This window comes from Dermochelys coriacea, chromosome 1 (assembly GCF_009764565.3).
Source record: "Dermochelys coriacea isolate rDerCor1 chromosome 1, rDerCor1.pri.v4, whole genome shotgun sequence".
Taxonomy (NCBI): domain Eukaryota; kingdom Metazoa; phylum Chordata; order Testudines; family Dermochelyidae; genus Dermochelys; species Dermochelys coriacea.
In genome coordinates, this window is record NC_050068.2 from 175587110 (window position 1) to 175608233 (window position 21124).

Below are 21124 nucleotides of genomic sequence, written 5' to 3' on the forward strand. Positions count from 1 at the left end.
AGACTTTTTTTGGCCCAATCCTCTAATTTGTCTAGGTCCCTCTGTATCCTATCCCTACCCTCCAGTGTATCTACCACTCCTCCCAGTTTAGTGTCATCTGCAAACTTGCTGAGAGTGAAGTCCACACCATCCTCCAGATCATTAATGAAGATACTGAACAAAACCAGCTCCAGGACTGACCCTTGGGGCACTCCGCTTGATACCGGCTGCCAACTAGACATGGAGCTATTGATCACTACCTGTTGAGCCCAACAATTTAGCCAGCTTTCTATGCACCTTATAGTCCATTCATCCAGCCCATACTTCTTTAACTTGCTGGCAAGAATACTATGGGAGACGGTATCAAAAGCGTTGCTAAAGTCAAGAAATAACACGTCCACTGCTTTCCCCTCACCCACAGAGCCAGTTATCTTATCATAGGAGGCAATTAGATTAGTCAGGTATGACTTGCCCTTGGTGAATCCATGCTGACTCTTCCTGATCACATTCCTCTTCTCTAAGTGCTTCAGAATTGATTCCTTGAAGATCTGCTCCATGAGTTTTCCAGGGACTGGTCTGTTGTTCCCTGGATCCTCCTTTTTCCCTTTTTTAAAGATGGGCACTACATTAGCCTTTTTCCAGTCGGCCGGGACCTCCCCCAATCGCCATGAGTTTTCAAAGATAATGGCCAATGGCTCTGCAATCACATCCGTCAACTCCTTTAGCACTCTCGGATGCAGCGCATCCAGCCCCATGGACTTCTGCTCGTCCAGCTTTTCTAAATAGTCCCAAACCATTTCTTTCTCCACAGAGGGCTGGTCACCTCCTCCCCATGCTGTGCTGCCCAGTGCAATAGTCTGGGAGCTGACCTTGTTCGTGAAGATAGAGGCAAAAAAAAAGCATTGAGTACATTAGCTTTTTCCACATCCTCTGTCACTAGGTTGCCTCCCTCATTCAGTAAGGGGCCCACACTTTCCTTGACTTTCTTCTTGTTGCTAACATACATGAAGAAACCCTTCTTGTTACTCTTAACATCTCTTGCTAGCTGCACCTCCAGGTGTGATTTGGCCTTCCTGATTTCACTCCTGCATGCCTGAGCAATATTTTTGTACTCCTCTCTAGTCATTTGTCCAATTTTCCACTTCTTGTAAGCTTCTTTTTTGTGTTTAAGATCAGCAAGGATTTCACTGTTAAGCCAAGCTGGTCACCTGCCATATTTACTATTCTTTCTATACATCGGGATGGTTTGTCCCTGTACCCTCAATAAGGATTCTTTAAAATGCAGTCAGCTCTCCTGGACTCCTATCCCCCTCATGTTATTCTCCCAGGGGATCCTGCCCATCAGTTCCCTGAGGGAGTCAAAGACTGCTTTTTTGAAGTCCAGGGTCCGTATTCTGCTGCTTTCCTTTCTTCCTGGTGTCAGGATCCTGAACTCAACCATCTCATGGTCACTGCCTCCCAGGTTCCCCTCCACTTTTGCTTCCCCTACTAATTCTTCCTGGTTTGTGAGCAGCAGGTCAAGAGGAGCTCTGCCTCTAGTTGGTTCCTCCAGCACTTGCACCAGGAAATTGTCCCCTACACTTTCCAAAAACTTCCTGGATTATCTGTGCACCACTGTATTGCTCTCCCAGCAGATATCAGGGTGATTGAAGTCTCCCATGAGAATCAGGGCCTGCGATCTAGTAACTTCCGTTAGTTGCCAAAAGAAAGCCACATCCACCTCATCCCTCTGGTCTGGTGGTCTATAGCAGACTCCCACCACGATATCACCCTTGTTGCTCACACTTCCAAACTTAATCCAGAGACTCTCAGGTTTTTCTGCAGTTTCATACCGGAGCTCTGAGCAGTCATACTGCTCCCCTACATACAATGCAACTCCCCCACCTTTTTTGCCCTGCCTGTCCTTCCTGAACAGTTTATATCCATCCATGACAGTACTCCAGCCATGTGAGTTACCCCAGCAAGTCTCCGTTATTCCAATCACATCATAATTTTCTTGACTGTGCCAGGACTTCCAGTTCTCCCTGCTTGTTTCTCAGGCTTCTTGCATTTGTGTATAGGGTGATACACACTTAAGATAAGTCGCTGATCGTCCCGCTTTCTCAGCATGAGGCAGGAGCCCTCCCTTCTTGCGCTCTCCTGCTCGTGCTTCCTCCTGGTATCCCACTTCCCCACCTACCTCAGGGCTTTGGTCTCCTTCCCCCGGTGAACCTAGTTTACAGCCCTCCTCACTAGGTTAGCCAGCCTGCTTGCGAAGATGCTCTTCCCTCTCTTCATTAGGTGGAGCCAGTCTGTGCCTAGCATTCCTCCTTCTTGGAACACCATCGCATGGTCAAAGAATTCAAAGCCTTCTCTCTGACACCACCTGCATAACCATTCGTTGACTTCCACAATTCGATGGTCTCAACCCAGGCCTTTTCCTTCCACAGGGGTAGAAGGAATAACCAGCATGGATTTTTCAATAAGAAATTATACCAAGCCAACCTAATTTCCTTCCTTGCCAGCGTTATTGGTTTAGTGGAAAGGAGGGAAAGCTGTAGATGTGATATATCTTGATTTTAGTAAGGCTTTTAACTCAGTCCCAAATGACATTCTCATAAGCAAACTAGAAGCATGTGATGTTGATGAAATTACCATAAGGTGGGTGCACAACTGGTTGAAAGAGTACTCAAAGAGTAGTTATCAATTGTCACTGTTAAACTGGGAGTGCATATCTAGTGGGGTCCTGCAGGGGTCAGTCTGGGATCTTGTACTGCTCAGTATTTTCATTAATGACTGGGGTAATGTATTGGAGAGTACGCATACAGAATTTCCAAATGACACTAAGATGGGAGGGTTTGCAAGCCCTTTAGAAGACAGGATTAGAATTTAAAATGATCTTGACAAATTGGAGAATTGGTTTAAATTCAATAAGATGAAATCCAATAAAGACAAGCGCAAAATACTTCACTGAGGAAGGAAAAATCAAATGCACAACTACAAAATGGGGGATTAACTGGCTAGGTGGTAGTGCTGCTGAACAGGATCTGGGGGTTATAGTGGATTACAAATTGAATGAGAGTCAACAACGTGATGCAGCTGTGAAAAAGGCTAATATTCTGGGTGTATTAACATGTCATATGTAAGACCAGGGAGGTAATATCCTGCTCTATTCAGCACTGGTGAGGCCACAGAGGGAGTAATGTGCCCAATTCTTGGTGCCACACTTCAGGAAAGATGTGGACAAATTGGAGAGATTCCAGAGGTGAGATTCAAAAATGATAAAAGGTTTAGAAAATCTGAACTATGAGGTAAGGTTAACAAAACTGGGCATGTTTAGATTTGAGAAAAGAAAGCTGAGTAGGTACATGGTAACAGTCTCCAACTATATTAAGGGCTGTTATTAAAAGGATGGTGATTGGTTGTTCTCCAGGTCCACTGATGATAAGACAAAAAGTAATGGGCTTAATCTGCCTAACGGAAATTTAGGTTACATATTAGGAAAAACTTTCTTAATAAAGATGGTTAAGTACTAGAATAAATTATCAAGGAAGGTTGCAGAATCTCCATCACTGAAAGTTTTTAAAAACAGGTTGGACAAACATCTGTCAGGGATGAGTAGGGGTTATCCCCAGACATTCTTGATCTTGTGCTCCCTAATCTGAGTCAGGGAGAGTTCCCCAAGCTCTAAAGGTTCTTTTGGTTAGCAACAGTGAATGGAAGCATGAGCCACAATTGGTGAAGATACATCATCCAGCTTTATGACCCCTACTGTGAAAACTTTTTGGTAAGTTCCTGATTGTTTCTTTGAGAGGCCTTTACTTGTCTTGCAATCAGTCAATCACTACCCAAAGTTATTTCAAAATTAATGATGCCAACAAAGCAGAATATAAAGACACACATCACCTCAAAAAGTCTTCCTCTATAATCTGGGGGATTGGTGATGACTGAATGTCACATGTGGTATGCTGTTGTAAGCAGCATTACAAGGTACATAATTTCCCCTCTAAGAGTACCTGTTGGGCAGGTTTTTCACTCCTGGAGAGCTAAAAAGGCAAAGGGAAGAGCACAACCATAAAAATTGCAACAATAACCTACCTACCAACAATATGAAAAATAACTTTTTCCATATTGTTGGCTGGTTGTTTTTTGTTGCTTATTGCTATCTTATTAATGAGTGTGTGTATCCATATTATTTATAGACAGAGAAACACATGCACAATAAAAGGGACAAGTAATATACCTCCCCCAAACCACTAAATTTAACCCATCAAAGACGTTTAAGAGGAGTCAAAAAGAGAAAAACAAACAAAAAATATGTTTGGCTGACTAAAATGAGGGACATCTCAAAAGACACAAAACTATCAGGAGTGGGAGAGTTTGGGCTTGCCTATTTCAGAAACTGGTTCTTCATGACTGAGAGATCACAGCAGAATTCCTAGACAGAGGCTAAATCAAAGCAAGCACTTTGTAAATAAAGTGTATCGACATATCACCATGTAGCTGCTGTGTATGAGATTGCAATGGAAATTTGTTCGAGGCAGGAAGCAGAGCCCAGCCTCTCTCAGACATAATGAGTCCTTCTAATTTAGGCCAGACAGGCCGCAAAAATGCAAAATGCAATCAGGCAACTATTTCAACACAGTCCTCTTAGTGACACCACTGCCCAGGGAATTGATGTCCAAGGAAACAAAAAGTGTGGTTGACTTTCTAAGGGCTTTAGTCCAGTAGAAGTAGAACCTCATGTACATTCTAATGTTTCATTCATTGAAAAGGATGGAATGAGCATGAACTTGTGGAAAGAATATTGCCAGGGTAAGGGGCTCACTACAACAGAGGTTAGTCACTGTGCTAAACAAGTATCTGATGAGCCTGTAGCTCCCACCTTTCGCATGTCAAATTTGTACGAGGTGAGTCATTCACAAGAACCTGAAATCTGCTTTGTCTATCAGCAGATATCACTAAATTAGTGCCACCAGGAAAATTAATGTCCACTTATGAAACTTGAACTCACAGGTTCCAAGTGTCTCAGAAAAGGCCTTCATCAGCCTTACCATAACCACATTAAAATCCCATGATAAATGTGGAGCTTTTAAGCACTAGATTTCAAAAGTCGCAAGTCCCAAATGAAACCGATGAGGAGGGACTGCAAGGATACTTGTCTATTTTTCATTCATAAAAGGCTGAGATAAGTGCTAAGTGTAGCAGGATGCAATGTAGTCATAGCTGTGTCAGTCTCAGGATGTTAGAGAGACAAGGTGGGTGAGGTAATATCTTTTATTGGATCAACTTCTGGTAGTGAGAGAGAGAAACTGTCAAACCACACAAAGCTGTTCTTCAGGTCTGGGAAAGAAACTCTTAGCATTACATCCTTTCCCAAACCTAAAAAGAGCTGTGTGGCTTGAAAGCTGATCTCTCTCTTACCAACAGAAGTTGGTCCAATAAAAGATATTACCTCAGCCACCTTGTTTCTCTAAATGTAGCTGGATGAAGTTTAATTTCTACGTTAGATTCAGACAGGTGAAGAAGATAGTCAAGCAAGTCTTCTGCAGATCAGGTAGAAGGTTCAAGTAGGCTCTGTTTGCTCCATATCACAAATCTTTTCCACTTACAGTTGTTCTGAAAAACCAAAAGGATTTGAGCTAGCTGCTCATAGACAAAATACCCACAAAGCTCCACCCTCTCACAAGTCAAACTGTCAACAGCAATGCTTGCAGCATGACGCTAACAGGGCCATATAGTTGTCAGTGATCAAGAGTCATATGTTCAGTCTAATGATTATGGCCAACTGCAAAAGAGTAATCAAACCTTTGTTTCTCCCTGAACTCTCCCATGCCTCTTGGTACCAGAAATACAGTTGAAAAGGTATATAGGAGTCTTTTTTCCCAGTGGATGTATAAAGCAGCCCTTGTCAGGACAGTCTCCCTGATGCCATGATCAAAAAAGTTCAAAATCTTCCTCAGGTTAATAGCAAAGATCCACTTTCACTGTCCTCCACTAGAAGAAAATCATCTTCAGGCAGAGACCTACTTGGATATGTATACAAAGGGGGCCCAATTTTGATTTGGGTCTTTCAGTACTGTAGTAATATAAATAATAACTAACAATAATTCTGGACACTCCATATTATCATACAGTAAACTGAGCAAAACTCAGTACTAAAACTATAGGTACATGAAAAAAAGGACATGGTATCCCACTACTGTAATGCTCCACCTCTATCCCCATTTTGTTTGTCATTCATTGCAGTGTTGCCTCTAATTTAGATTATTAGCTCCCTGAAACAAGGTCCCTGTTAATTGTATTTGTTCTATAAGCACCACAAACAGCTTTGGAGAGTTAGAAAAAAATAATACTAACACTAATCCATTCCTATCGGACTCTTCCTTCAAGAAACATATAACAACTAATACATGTATATTTCTAGTGTCAGATTTACACCTTATGTGCTCCTAGGCACAGCATCTTCAGTGCCCCCCCCCCCACAGCTGACCTTCATGTTTTCCTTACAAAATGAAACTTTTAACCCACTTTTAACTTTTAGGCACCCCTAAAATTCCAGCACCCATACACACGTGCCTACTATGCTTAATTGGAAATCCAACGCTGTATATTTCAAGATTCATGAAGGAGCAGACTCACTCTCCTGCACAAGATCTCTGAATAAAGATTCAGCAGCACTGAGCACAGGGCCAGACCAGATGATCTGGCAGCCTACAGTTGTGCAGGCATAGGTTCTTGGATAACAATAATTTTTCCTATGCATTTTTAGCTTATTTTCTTTCACACAATTATACATTTGCCCAATTGCCTCTTGCAGGCCAGGCTACATTGTTGTACATCTTCAAATTCTTTTAAAATCAATCCCACAAGGCAATAATAAAATAAAATAATAATAATTAATAATAATTTCTATATAGGGTATTTGCTTCTAAAAGATTGCTTTTTTTCTCTTGCACAAACTAAACCTTACTATTTTGGTTCCAGTTGTAGTGATTTAGTACTGTTCTCCCCACCAGATGGCAGTAACTTCAATTTAATATAAACCAGACTATTGCCACATGTGCTGCAAACAATAGTATTCTTTATGTTTGGGATTTTCATAAAAGGGATTGCTGGCTGTTAACATGGAGTTGTTTTAGATCCCTGTGATTTAATGACAAATCGGAGGGTAATGTTTTCTACTAATGGCTAAGGTTAACTATGATCTGTGTGCTTTGCAAGGTAAATTGCAGTCTGTTTGTAACAAATAGCTCTTACTCTTACCAATTTTTTATTATATCTGAAATTCACTGGTTGCATTTTGAAAATGGTGGGGATTTTATCTGAGTTATATTTCCTTCTTTTTTCCTTTCCAATATTTGTCCACAAGTAACTTCCAATATTACACCAAGTTTTAATTAATTTAATTATCACTTCATGTGTATTAGTGCATATGTTAATAATTATAGTGTATTAATAATTTAAAATGCTGACTATTCAATATTTTAATAAACATATGTCTTCCACCCACTTCTAGACTTTCATGAGCACGTCACTGAATAAAGCCTCACCAAATCTTTGTCCCTAGTGAAATAAACTTGGAAGAAATAATGGAAGCTCCTTTTATTGGTAGGACATGTCAAACATATACAGCAACTGATCAGACTTTTGTTATTTTGGTGTTAGCTCTTGTTAGTTTGGTATGGCTTAGAAATGTATGCTTTTGTGTAAGGCACCAAAACTTATAACAGAGGTTCCTGTTCCTAGTTTTTTTATGAAGCATTATGCCAGTAGTCTGATTTTTAGCCTACCCTAACTCAGCTTCCTCCCCAGCAAATATGTAATGGCTTCATTTTTTAGAAAGCAAAACAAATAAGCTATTCATGGATCACTACAAACCTTTTGCTAGAAAGGTAGAGACTTATGGAGAACATAAAATAGACCCAGCTATTATTATACCTAGATTAGAGCTACATCTCTGCTTCAAGATTAATGGTGTTAAAAGTAAACAATATATTACTAATATGATATATCCATACATAAATATTCAAATTAATTTTACCTTTTCTTAAATTCATGATTCAAATTTTAAAGCCTTTTGATCTGTTCTTCCTTGATGTGCAAGTGTAAATCCCATTATTAACATTAATATGATCTGGAGGTGAATAGATTCTTACATGGACACTCAGAAATACTGTTTTAGATAGGTGTGACAAAGATATGGTACAGAAGATTTCTGTTTGATTTACACAAAATTCAAATCTAATACCTCTGAATGTGTCATGGAAAACTTGAAAACTTAACAAAACATGCCTTTTTTAACAAATAAATTATTTCTCTTCTGTTCTCTACTCCTAATAAAAGTCAAAATAATAAGTCTTTTTGCCTATGTAAAAATTTGTTATGGGTCCAGAAATGGAAATTATTCATTACCTGTGCCAATATGAAGAATTTAATGGACAGTAAAAAAATTGTAGTGAACACATACTAGTAACATATTGGTTCTGAGTGCTGCCCTCTTCTTAAAAGTGGATGTTATTAATTGCTGCTCCTGGTAACGGTAGTTAGGGCTTGGCCAGTGATAGCCCAACCACTGTAAGGATTAATGTCATTGGAGGATGGGAACTGCATTGCAAAGCTGTTGGTTCTCCAGCATAAACCTACTACAGGGTTCATGCATAGCAGCAAAGTGTGCTTTTCACTGTTTGCAGATGCAGTCTTGCTTATTTTAAACTTGAAATTAACATTTTAGGAAAGAGAACTTCATGTCCTTTTCTACAGGATTAGTACCTTGCAATGACTAAGTGGCAAAGAGTCCTGTGGCACCTTATAGACTAACAGATGTATTGGAGCATAAGCTTTCGTGAGTGAATACCGACTTCATTGAATGCAGGTATTGGAAATTTCCAGAGGCAGGTATAGATATACATCTGTTAGTCTGTAAGGTGCCACAGGACTCTTTGCCATTTTTACAGATCCAGACTAACACAGCTACCCCTCTGATATTTGCAATGACTAAAGTTATTTTCAACTGTATGCTGAATGAAAAAAATATCAAGATGCACATGCATTTTTTATAAACAAATGCACTCGTTTTCCAACAAGTTTGTTCCAAGCAACAGAGCCTGTTTGGACAGCTGGCATCTACTAGCAGACAAGAACAGATTCAGAACCTTTTGTCTTTCATAACCATTTAGGATTCTAGATAGCTCGATCCTGTGGAACACAATTGCCCTCAAAGATGTGCAAACTAAATTTGTGTAGAGATAAGAGAAAAACCGTGAAACAGAAAGTGAAAAAAAACAGACTGCCCTATATTAATAGGCAGAAAGGAGCAAGACAGAAAGACAAGGCTCTACAAAAGGAAGAGAGCATGCAGGGAGAGAAAATGAGCGGGTCTGTAAGTATGAAAGAGAGAAAGATCTCTTGAAGCTGAGAGGGATCTAGCAACAGATAAGGAGATAGATAGGAGAAAGCAGGGAGGGAGAGAAAAGAAGAAGATAAAAGAGTGATGACCATGAAACCCTGAGAAGGACGTAATGCCAACAAACCCCCATTAGAAGAACCATCCCAAGAGACCAGAAAGTCTAATTCACCTGAAAGCTAGGCTTCTGTAACATGCTTTTTTTGAAGGTACCCTGGAAAAATGCTTACAGATTTCTCTTCTTGAAAAACATACGACTTCTCTAGAGCCTTAACTCATGACAGCTGGTTATGCCAATGCTTTGCACACTGCACTGGCTGCCTACATTACAGCAAATGCTCTTGAATGTTTTACTTTTGATATATACAAGCCCCTAAATAAAAAGACCAGTTTGCTTAAAGGTGTGTTAGCTCCTCCACTGCCAAAATCAACAGAGTTGGAATTGTGGATAGTCCCCAGATTCTGTATAAACTTGAAATAATAGAATGTAAGGCCCTTTTCTGTTGAAGGCCTGATATTCAGAACTCCCTTATGTGTCTGTCATGGTACTTTCATGTCATCTATGATCACAATGACCACTAATTCTACTAATGTGTAAAAACACACTCATCCTTGTTATTATTTTACTCCTCTTCCTTCAAACTTTATCTCTATTTGCACATTTTTCCACTAGTTGCATCTTGTCATAATCCTAGATTTAAATCTTGTACATTGGGTCAGACTAGATGATCTAATGGTCCCTTCAGGCCTTCAATCTCTATGAAATATCTGGAGCACTGTGTAATCAGATTGAAATAATTTGCATTGCTTGCAAACCAGAGGTGAAATTCTGACCCCACTGAAGTCAAGGGTAAAACTCCCATTGACTTAAATATGGCCACGGTTTAATTCTAGGTTCCTACCTTAGGTTTTGCTAGTTCTGAACGCTATCAACTAACAGAATGATTGCAACAAATTCAAATTCATATCCAGAAAAAAACACATTCAAAAGCATGGTACTTAAGTGGGAAATGTTTCCATCATTTTAGCTTGCAAACGCATCAGCTACAATAGTGTGCAACTACCCATGTTAATGTTGGATTATGGACACTTGTAACCGAAATTTCAAATAAAGAATTCAAGACTTACCCCTAATCTATGAAACAAAAAGGATCTTTTTGGAAAAGTCATAACGGCAGCCATACACCTGAAAGAAATACAGTAAATCAAGATGAGGGTAAAAGATTAAAAGGATCATATACTAAAGCCAGACACTTCAAAATAACCCAGTGAAATTATATTTAACTCCTTTTCAAAATCAATTAAAATTATACCCCAGAGTTACAAAAACACTGGTGTAAAAGAGGGGAAAAGTCTGGTCTTTTAGCTTACAAGATCTGATCAATTTCCCCAAGATAGTAACTGCCAGAGAATTACTGTACATCAGTAAATCAAGAATTTCTAATAGTATAACAAAATACTGACATTATTAGCCAGATGGATGATGGTACTCATCCATTTTGCTTTCATTTAATTCAGAAATACAATTTTACACTCTGAAAGAGTAACCCAATATTTATGTAAAAAGTAGTACATCATTTACATAATAGTAACCTCCAACACTGTAGTTGTTATAGTAAGATGTAGTGTTGTGAGGCACTATTGTAAACTATTATTTTGTTAACTAAAGAAAGAAATTGATTTTATCTTCTATTTGTGAAATTGTATATTTTTGTATTGTATCATAAAATGAGTTTAGAAAATATAGAAATCTTTACTCCAGTTACATGCATATTTTAAGATATTTGATTTCTTGCAAAAAATATTGTTGAAGCCATTTATATATATATAGCTACAGTTTCAGAGAGGAAATTAAATTCTGACATTTCTTGAAATAACACGGCATGTTGGCCTTGAGTATGTAAAGCTTTGATAAATTAACAATATAATGTATTGTAGTATTAATTATATTTTAATATAGTGGCTGAGTTATGCTGTATGTATGTTGACATTAAAATGTAATTATAATGTGACTGAACTTTGTAATACTTGTAATGACTGCTTATTCATATCTACACATAGTAATTTCTCTGAAGTTATACCTGTCACACACAATTACTAAAAGTTTAAATGTCAAAAAATAAAAAATAAAAATTAATTTCAGCATAACTACTGTTTATTTAGTATAGCTGGATTGTAAATGTACATGCATTCATAATGAAACAGATGGCAAGCACAAGTAATTCAGTTACATGGTCCATGTGAATTGTTATAATTTACAGTATAACATGGTAAATATGAAATATTTGGTAATATAATTTACAGTATAACATGGTAAATATGAAACTTCAGGGGTAATAAATTATTAAATCATGTCACTAATCTTCAGGTTATTATGGTGCAGGAGTAGCTACTCTATAATTAAGTTTGCAACCAGTTTCCATTTTTAAAATCTTATTTTAGCCCCCTGAACCTGTTTTTATTTTTAAGACATTAAAAAGTAATATAATTTTTTGATTGTCTAAAGTGGCCTTTTTATCATCCTTCATACTTTACATCTACATAAACTATTCACAGTCAGTGTAAAGCTGAGTTTTATATCCTGAGATTAGCGTTGAAAGAGTAGTACTCATTTTGAATTCAGGTTGTTGTGTTGCAATGAAATAAGTATTACTCTGTACTTGATAAAGAGAAATGTGTGACAGTTTAAGATGATGGCCCCAATCCTAGAGGAAATCCACATGTGCTCAGTTTACACACTGTGGGTAGAATCCCACTGAAGTATTTGTCATCAATGGGATTATTCACAATATATTAAGTAAAGTTTAGGCACAAGTCTTTCCAGGGTCAGGCATTATATGGCTTTAACTTTTTCAATTCCTTGCTCCTAAACTTTGTAAATTATGTGATAGGTCAGCAAACTGTTACATTCAGCAACCCTAATTGGCTTTTTAAATGCGTGGTTTTGGTTTTTGTTTGTTTCTGGAGGTTCAATTAGTGCTAAATACAAGTTTGAAAAAGCACAACCACTATGTAATTATACTGTAACTACAGTGTAATTGCAGTTACTATATTATAAAGTGTAACCGTGGAACGGATATTGTCTTATGATACTGCCACCTAATCTGTCATCAACAAAAAATGACTAGAGCTTGACATAACTTCCCCCAGAAAACAAGAAAAGTGATGTATGATCATATAATTAAAACATAAATGTAATGATCAGATAGGGTTTTGTTTTCAACAATTGATACTTTAAACTAAAAGTGACAACAGGAGGAAAATGTGAGGAAGACCAACTGAAACTGGGTAGTTAGGAAAGGAAAGAGGAAACAAGTTAGATTAATATAGTCACCCTCTTTCCCAGGAGCATAAGTATGTGCGGGAGAAGGGAGGGAAAAAAGGAAAAGTAATGATGTTGGCAGAATGCTAATCCAGTGATCGAAGTGGCTCCATCTCTAATAAAATATGGCTATAAACAGCCTTCAGCAGTAGACCATGTATTATGAGCAACAAACTCTAAGCAAAAAAAAAAAAAGAAACAAGCAAACCTCTGGTGCAGCCACAGCTTTTAGTAGCATTTAACTTTGCTGCTGTATAACTTCTGAATTTCACCTTGCAATGAACAAATTAAATCAGGAGACTGATGTTCCCCCTTTTTATTTTTTAAACAAACCATAAAATTGAAAATATGGTTCAAAATGTTATAAAGCATATGTAAAAATGTAACTATACTGATGCACCTTCATATTCTGCAACCAAATTTATCTAAAGAAAAATTACCTAGTGTATCTTGCTTCTGCTTCCTGTGAATTAAAGTGGTTGAGTTATTGCAAATCCCTCAAAAAGAGGTATAATTTGGAAACAGTAACAAATACTTGTCCATAAGGTAATTGCTATACAGTAGAACCTCAGAGTTACCAACACCAGAGTTACGAACTGCCAGTCAACCACACACCTCATTTGGAACCGGAAGTACACAATCAGGTAGCAGAGACCAAAAAAAGGAAATACAGTATAGTACTATGTTAAATGCAAACGATTAAAAAATAAAGGAATAGTTTAAAAAAAAGATTTGACACGGTAAGGAAACTGTTTTCCATGCTTGTTTCATTTAAATTACGATGGTTAAAAGCAGCATTTTTCTTCTGCAGTAAAGTTTCAAAGCTGTATTAAGTCAATGTTCAGTTGTAAACTTTTGAAAGAACAATCATAATGTTTTGTTCAGAGTTATGAACATTTCAGAGTTACGAACAACTTCCATTCCCAAGGTGTTCGTAATTTTGAGGTTCTACTGTATTAATGTTGCTTTCTGATTAGTTGAAAGGGCTAATATAGATACAGATTTGCCCTATAGTTTTCTTGCAACATCCAGTGGGCCAGGACTATATAGCTCAAAAAGTTTGATCTTGCTCAACATCCACACATGCCAACTTTTGGTCCAAGGAATCAGTTGATTGGTCTAGTGTCACATTATTGGCTCACTGCACAACTCAGTTACCCATGCATAAAGGGAAACATATGTTCCAAAAAAGACCCTTTTCCATACTTCTTGCACATCACTCTGCTTTGGTGCAGACATTTAATGAACTACTCCTCTTGTTAGTAGATGTTTTTGGGGCAGTTCTTCACTCAATTCATAAGTTGAATTGAGGAACTACTTTACAGAAGTGGCTAGTAATACTGCCTCAAAGCACTGCAAGTTATAGCTCAAAGGCTGTGGTCATTAAGATACCAGCTTTACCAGCAGAGACTGCATAACCATTGATAGTCGGGGGGACACAGTTTAAAGGTTTGGACTCCCCCCAGGCAGGCCCCACCCTTTATCCTCAGTCCCGGAAAGCAGCAGCCCCTCCCTGCAGTGCCCAGCTCCTGCTTCTCCCCGCGGGGCACAGATTGCAGCTCATACAGCCTCCAAGGTCACTTGACTGGCTCTGCCAGCTTCTTCACAGGAAGGGGGTCTGGTGGCACCATGTGACCAAGGGGGCCAGCTCTGAGTCAACAGGAAACCCATGCACAGGAGTGGGGCACTCCAGCCCAAACCCCTGGAGGCTGGGTGGTTTCCAGAGGTGGCTTCCAATGCCCTCATCCTCTCCTCCCCCACAGGCTGGGGGCTCCTCCGCATTACCCACAGTGTAACCCTGGGTTACCCTCCCGGGTCTCTGTGCAAGACACAAACACACACTGGGGCAGGCGCCTGGTCCCATGGGTCACCACTGTCCCCGCAGTGCCGCCCCCCCAAAAGTCTGAGGCGGTTGCAGAATTTGCTCCCCAGGCACAGCCCCACTTGCCTTGCTGGAGGGTCACTGTGGGTCAGTACTACCGTGAGCCAGGCCTGCAAAGGGGGACAACAAAGCAGGCAGCTTACTATTGATGGCATCTGTTTTGAGATAAATTATTGTGCGCTCACATATTTTGAACCCACTCCCTGCAAAAAAAAAAAAAGAAATAAAAATATAAACTCTGGCAGAAATCGGGTGGAGGGGATGTGACCCCATATGTCCCCCCCCATGTCACCTCCGTTTACCAGGCTTTCAGTACTTGGTATCTATTTCAGGATCTAATTTCACACTTATTTTTGAAATGTAAACTATCAGAGCCTTAGTCACCACACCACCCATTAAAATCAAAATCCCAAGGTTATGATATAAGACTTTTCATATTCCCAATTCTCTTTTGGAAAATCCCATTTTCCAATAAATGCACCCTTGCAAGTGGCATTTATAAGCAACATTTGTTGACCCTTTTCAAAGTTCCTCACACTTGTTTGAACCATTCTGTTTTATTGGCACTTTCTGCTACTTGTTGCTTACACAAGTTACATTTGCATTTAGGGGCTGAATGGAATAGGGTTCTCTGCTTCCAGGAATAGCACAGTGGTTTGCGCATTGGCCTGCTAAACCCAGGGTTGTGAGTTCAATCTTTGAGGAGGCCATTTAGGGATCTGGGGCAAAAATTGGGGATTGGTCCTGCTTTGAGCAGGGGGTTGGATTAGATGACCTCCTGAGGTCCCTTCCAACCCTGATACACTGTGAAAGTTTTGAGTGACCTGATACTTACCCTTGGTAGGCTGGAGATTTTTATCTGTATTTATTTTGCATGACAGTATGGGGATGTTAAAAGATTTTTCAGATTCCTTTCCTGTGAGTAATATACATGGGCAGTGGGTAGCACAGGCAGGGGAAAGTTGTGTCTTCCTAAAAAGTCCTGCATGGCTCTGCCCACACTCTGCCCCACGGCCCCCTCCTGCTTGCCGCTAATTGGCTCAAGCCCAGTCAGGCTGCTCCTCTTCCAGGAAGCCTGCTGGGAACTAGGGCATCTGGGACTTAGGGTGGCTGGGACCGCCCAGCACTGGGAGGGCCCTGGGTGCTGAGGCTGTGCCACCCAGCATGCCCCTGCACTGCCCACCCAGTGCTCCAGGGCTGGGGTCGGGGCCAGACACTACCCAGTGCTCAGGGTGGGGGGTGTGCGCCGCTGCCTGGAGCTCTGGAGCTGGAGGTGCTCGGACTGTCGGGGGGCTGGCGGCCGTGGTGAGGGGGAGGACTTTGGGATTCCATGGGGCAGAATCTCAGGTGGAATGGGTGGGCCGGGCCAGGGCTAGCCTCCCCAAGCCTGTCGTTCACCCACCGCCCATGATAATATACCTTTTGGAAAGTTCTTTAAAAACTACAAACATACATTTGAAATAAGGTGTGGAGGAATCTCCAGTTTTGCAGGATGGACTTCATCCACACAAATCTTTCATTAAGAGGAATTCTGAAAACTCACTATCCTAAAACCAGCTACTTCATAGGAAGAAACCAAATGAGAAAGTGTAGCCACTTAACAAGCAGCACGTAGAGTCAACACCAAGACCAGTCATGTTAACTTGCTCTGGCTCCTCATGAGTCCTATTTCCTTTCCCATGATGTCATAAACGTGGTGAGGGATTGAGCCCCAAATGGTGTGCAGCAAGCACCCGATGCAAGACAGAGCCAGCACCCATCTTCCAAGAATCTGGGATTATGCTAGTGGTGTAGCTGTGCCTCAGAAATCCAAAATCAGTCTAAGGGTTTGGGGCAGGGATGGGCAAATTATAGCCTGTGAGTCATTTTAAGCTGGTCTGCAAGCCACACCACACAGCTTGGCCCCGCTCCGGCCCTGGTGCTGGGTCGGGGTTCCACCATGCAGCTTGGCCCCACTCCGGCTGGGGCACAGGATCGGGGGGCCACACCATGCAGCTCCCGGAAGCTGGCGCATGGTCCTGCTCTGGCTCCTACATGCTCCAATGGGAACTACAGGGGCAGTGTCTGCGGATGGGGCAGCACGCTGAGCCGCGTGACTGTGCCTCTGCATAGGAGCCGGAGAGGGACATGCCACTACTTCCAGGAGCTGCTTGAGGTAAGCGCCACTCGGAGCCTGCATTCCCTGAGCCTCTCCCTATGCCACAACCCCCTGTCCCAGCCTTGATCCCCCTCCTGCTCTCCAAAACCCTCCTGTATCCCAAACCTCTCATACCCTGCCCCACCCCAGAGCCTGCACCCCCAGTTGGAACCTGCACCACTTCCCATAGCCCTGTCTCAGCCTTGATTCCCCTTCCACCCGCCAAACCCCTCAGTCCCAGCTCAGAGCACCCTCCTACACTCCAAACTCCTCATCCCCAGCCCCACCTCAGAGACCACTCCCCCTCCTGCACCCCAACCACAATTTTGTGAGCATTCATGGCCAGCCATACACTTTCTATTCCCCATGTGATCCTCCAGCCAAAAAGTTTGCCCACCCCTGGTTTGAGGGTTTGGGGCTTTTCTACAGATGTGACGCTCCTTAACAGACAATGGCAGTGGTGATCTTTGTGACGCTTTCAGTTTACAGGGGCCTAAAAAAATCAGGGTGGCTCAGATCTTGGAAAATAGCATTCTTAGCATTCACAATCTTTGCTGTGTAGTTACACGGAGAAGACCATGACAGCCAGAATCTAGGGTATCACAAAGCCCTTCCAGCAGCATTCTGCATATTAAACATTTGTCCTGACAACAGATAGTAACTGACAAGCCCTCAGCTGCACTAACACATTTGGTAATGTAAACAAATCAGTAATGGTTAAGGCTTGCTTTAGTGTTCATAGAGTACACACACTGAAAGGACTGGTGCTTACCAGTGTTGGAGGCCCAGACAGGGAGACATCTGAACACTACATGCTCCCAATGTCAGACTAGCTTCCACCACAGCCAAGGCAAAACATTGCCAAGATATGAAGGGAAGCAAGAAAAGTTCTTGGAGTTTTTTAATAACGTTTCCTTTTGGTGAGTGATCTGGAAGTTAGCCTGAAAATATTATCCAGAGCTCTGAGGTAAGGAGGGGAGATAGGTGTGTTAGGATCTAAAGTATTCTTTCTTTGGCCTGGTGACCCAGAAGCTGGGGTCTATTTTAGTGGCAAGTCATGGATCTGGGAGAAAAGTCTTGGGAACAAAAGGGTAGTCATATGTTTAGGAAATCAAACTGTGGTCCATACTATTAATTACTACCAAGTCAAGCACTGTCATGCATTTGGCTCACATATAAGATCTACCTTTTTGCATCTATTTGATAACAAAACATAACTCAGAGACAGATTTATACAAATATCCTCATTCCAATGTCTTAGCTCACTATGAAGTAGATAAGTTTTGACAGAATACTCTGGAGGCCTGCACAGCCCTAATTCCAGTAAGAACAATGTATCTATTTTTTCCCTCTGATAACCTCATGCTTCTTAGAGCGCTCCAAGTTTCTGCTCTTCAATATCCTATATCCAAGACTGAAAATACCCTGTCTTTAAGGAATCATAGGAAAGAATAATCCTGGGGAAGATCAAGGGAGTTTTGTGGCTATGGCTTCCTCAGGTTTGCCTCCATCTTTAATAGCCCTAAATATCTTTAATAGGTATCTTTTTGTCCTTATATACCAAACCACCTAAATCCCTAGGGTGGTGTTTTTTACATACTCATTATTCAGAGTCTGTGCTAAGGGAGAGAAATGTTAGTGGATATTATATATCTAGCCAGCATCAGCTTTTTGCACTGGGCTGATAGAAACCTGGGCTCTCTTCTGGCTTTCTTCTCAGTTTTGCTCTGGTTACTGATTTGACTTTATTCAATAGAGTTCTAGTCATATGAATCATGATTAAGTCCTGCTGTCCAGTTAGTGATTCACAGTGTTGGTGGGAGCTGCCATTATGTGCCTGGGTAGACACGATTTACTCTTGGTGTCAAATCCCAGGATCTTCACCTATAAGAAGGGGGCAGATTTTCCCAGATATCATACTAATCTGGTCCATTTGGCTTCCCTAGCATGTTTTGTAAGAAAGCTACAGGTAGGCCATTCAAGTGATGCTATTTTAAATGGAGCAGAAAGTTCTGTTCTGAGATGATATATGGATTTTCTGAGCCTTTTTGGGCCAGATGGTGTCCACTGGTTCAGATATCTTTAATAAGTCTCCATGTGTCAACCATTTTTGTTTCAGCAGAGAAAAAAATTAATTTAATAGGATTCGTTTCTGCCTGAATTGAATTATGCTTGCCAGGTTATAAATACCCCACAATGACAACAGACACAGTAAATCCTCATCTATAGTGTTACAGTTTTAAAGCTTCTTCCCACATTCTTGTGAGAGAAAGGTAGACTGATCCTGACAGTCAACCAACAACTGCACTCCTAGGAACATCCAGCAAGGTGGCATGAACTATGAGAAAGATCCTGGGTCCGAAACGGGACCCTGACCTGACAATTGCTGGTTGTGCAAGTTACACCACTTGATGACTTGCTGAACCCACAAAAGGTTAAGTGCTTCCTGTCCTGTGATCCACTCTCCTTGTTTTGGAGCAGCAATTTTGGGAACCATGTTACAATGGTGCTGAGGAGGCAGCATTATCCCTTATGACACAGTGTCCTTGTAGTCTCTAGTATCCTTGCAGAGGATGATGAACTGATATAGAGGATTTGCTCCTCCAGTTGAATACATGTAGCAGAGGGGAAACTAGGAACGCAGAACCCAGGTTGTAACTCATTGTTTTTAACATATTGGGATACACAACTGAGTTAAAGACTAAACTTTAACCAGAATGGGTTAGTGTAGGTGTGGAAGTTCACTAGTCATTCAAAGCAGGAGCCACCAGTTGTTCAGAACTTTGGTGTCTCAACAGGCAGTGGAGGAGTCCCACATTGACTACTTTTCTGTCTAGCAAAAGGGCAATACACTTCACTGCCCCAAAGAGAACAAGGCGGTAAACTTGCTAATGATTGGCTGTTCACATGTTCATATTTTCATTGCTAATAAAGTTGCAGTCTTTATATTCAACAGAAACACATATCTGGCTCTCATTGTGACAATGCCATCAGCAACAGCCTGTCCACAGCTATGTACAGGAAAAGACTAATTATTTTACAAGTTGATCATGAATACAATTAAGATCAGCTCCTCCCCTTGCTACTCTGTACAGACTGCCATGAATCCAGAGGTGGGTTTCTTGCAGACTTGCACATTCTGTTAAAATGAGCAAGCAAAATCCCACACACAAGGTGAACAGGGAGTCTCTAGGTCTTTCATTTAAAGGGTCTTCCTTCAAAAAGCAAATCTTCCATCCTCAGCATCACCATCCAAATGAAGGCTTATCATGTCTTTAGATGGAAAACAAGATGCTATTTCTAATGTAATAGTAACTGTTATCTGTGTTTTGACTGATACAATTATACTGATTTGTGCTCTGGTATATACTATACGGTATGATTATTAGGTATTAAGCTTTCTATTTTTAAAACATAATAGTGAGAAAAAGGAAGAGCATTTCATGTTAACCAAAATAAAACATGAAAAATTGACAAGCATTTTTTGTTTGTTTTTTTAAATGTGTGGTGTTCTAATAGTGCACACTTTATAAATCAGTGTTAGTTTGTCATTACTAACGTATCATGTTCCATCATAATATTTAATCCTCCTATTGTATTAAAAATGTAAAGAAAAAAGATGAACAAATAGATTTTTCTCTGAACTAAAATGACCAGGTAATGATCTGGAGAAAAAAGGTACAATTTGTAATCATGTCAAAGACATTTTGATAGCTGAATTAATATGTAGGACATAAATTATCTGAGGAAGCAAGATCATGACTATTTTAGGACAATGTAATTGTTTGTGTTGCATATGGATATTGTCCTTTTTTTTTTTTAGCTGCTTTCCTAAGTAACTTTGGCCCAAAAATGAGAAATTACTGAAAAGTCTGGTATTATTTAAGGGTAACTTACTGTATGTTCACATGCATACTTTTCATTTCAAGTAAGTACTCATTAGAACAGAGTTAAATCAAACCCTTACATAAATGTATACATTTCATAATGCACCCTTAGAAATTACAGTACTTGATTCATTCATAAATATTAATTACTTTTATTGGATAGCAATGTAAATTCTACAAATATAAAACACAAATATAAATATAAAAATATAAAACAGCAGCATCTTATTTATGTAAATTAAGGGAATCATTATGTTACTGTAAACTTCAAACACTATTCAACAGTTCTCCAGATTTTTAATCTCTACCATATTTAATTTTATTTCAAATATTTCTGTTAATCTAGTATTATTGGTGATAAATAAGCAAATGGTAAAAGTGACATAATAAAGTATACGATATGCTGCAAAACAGAAATGGTTAGGACTTAAATCTATTTTTTCCTTAAAAAAAAAAAATCTACAGCTGTCACAAAAAAGTTACATTTAATTAAACAGAATATGTACTATTAATAATGTATATACAGTTGATA

General features: G+C 40.1%; 1 long non-coding RNA gene across 4 annotated transcripts in view; it reads right to left on the minus strand.

Moving 5' to 3' along the window:
* The window catches only part of LOC119844466, a 323486-nt gene that overhangs the window by 177329 nt on the left and 125033 nt on the right, over positions 1-21124 (minus strand). For all 4 annotated transcript variants that reach the window (XR_006279406.1, XR_006279402.1, XR_006279403.1 and 1 more), the window contains exon 5: positions 10493-10550. This is a non-coding gene — a long non-coding RNA (uncharacterized LOC119844466). The remainder of the gene's footprint in view (positions 1-10492; positions 10551-21124) is intronic.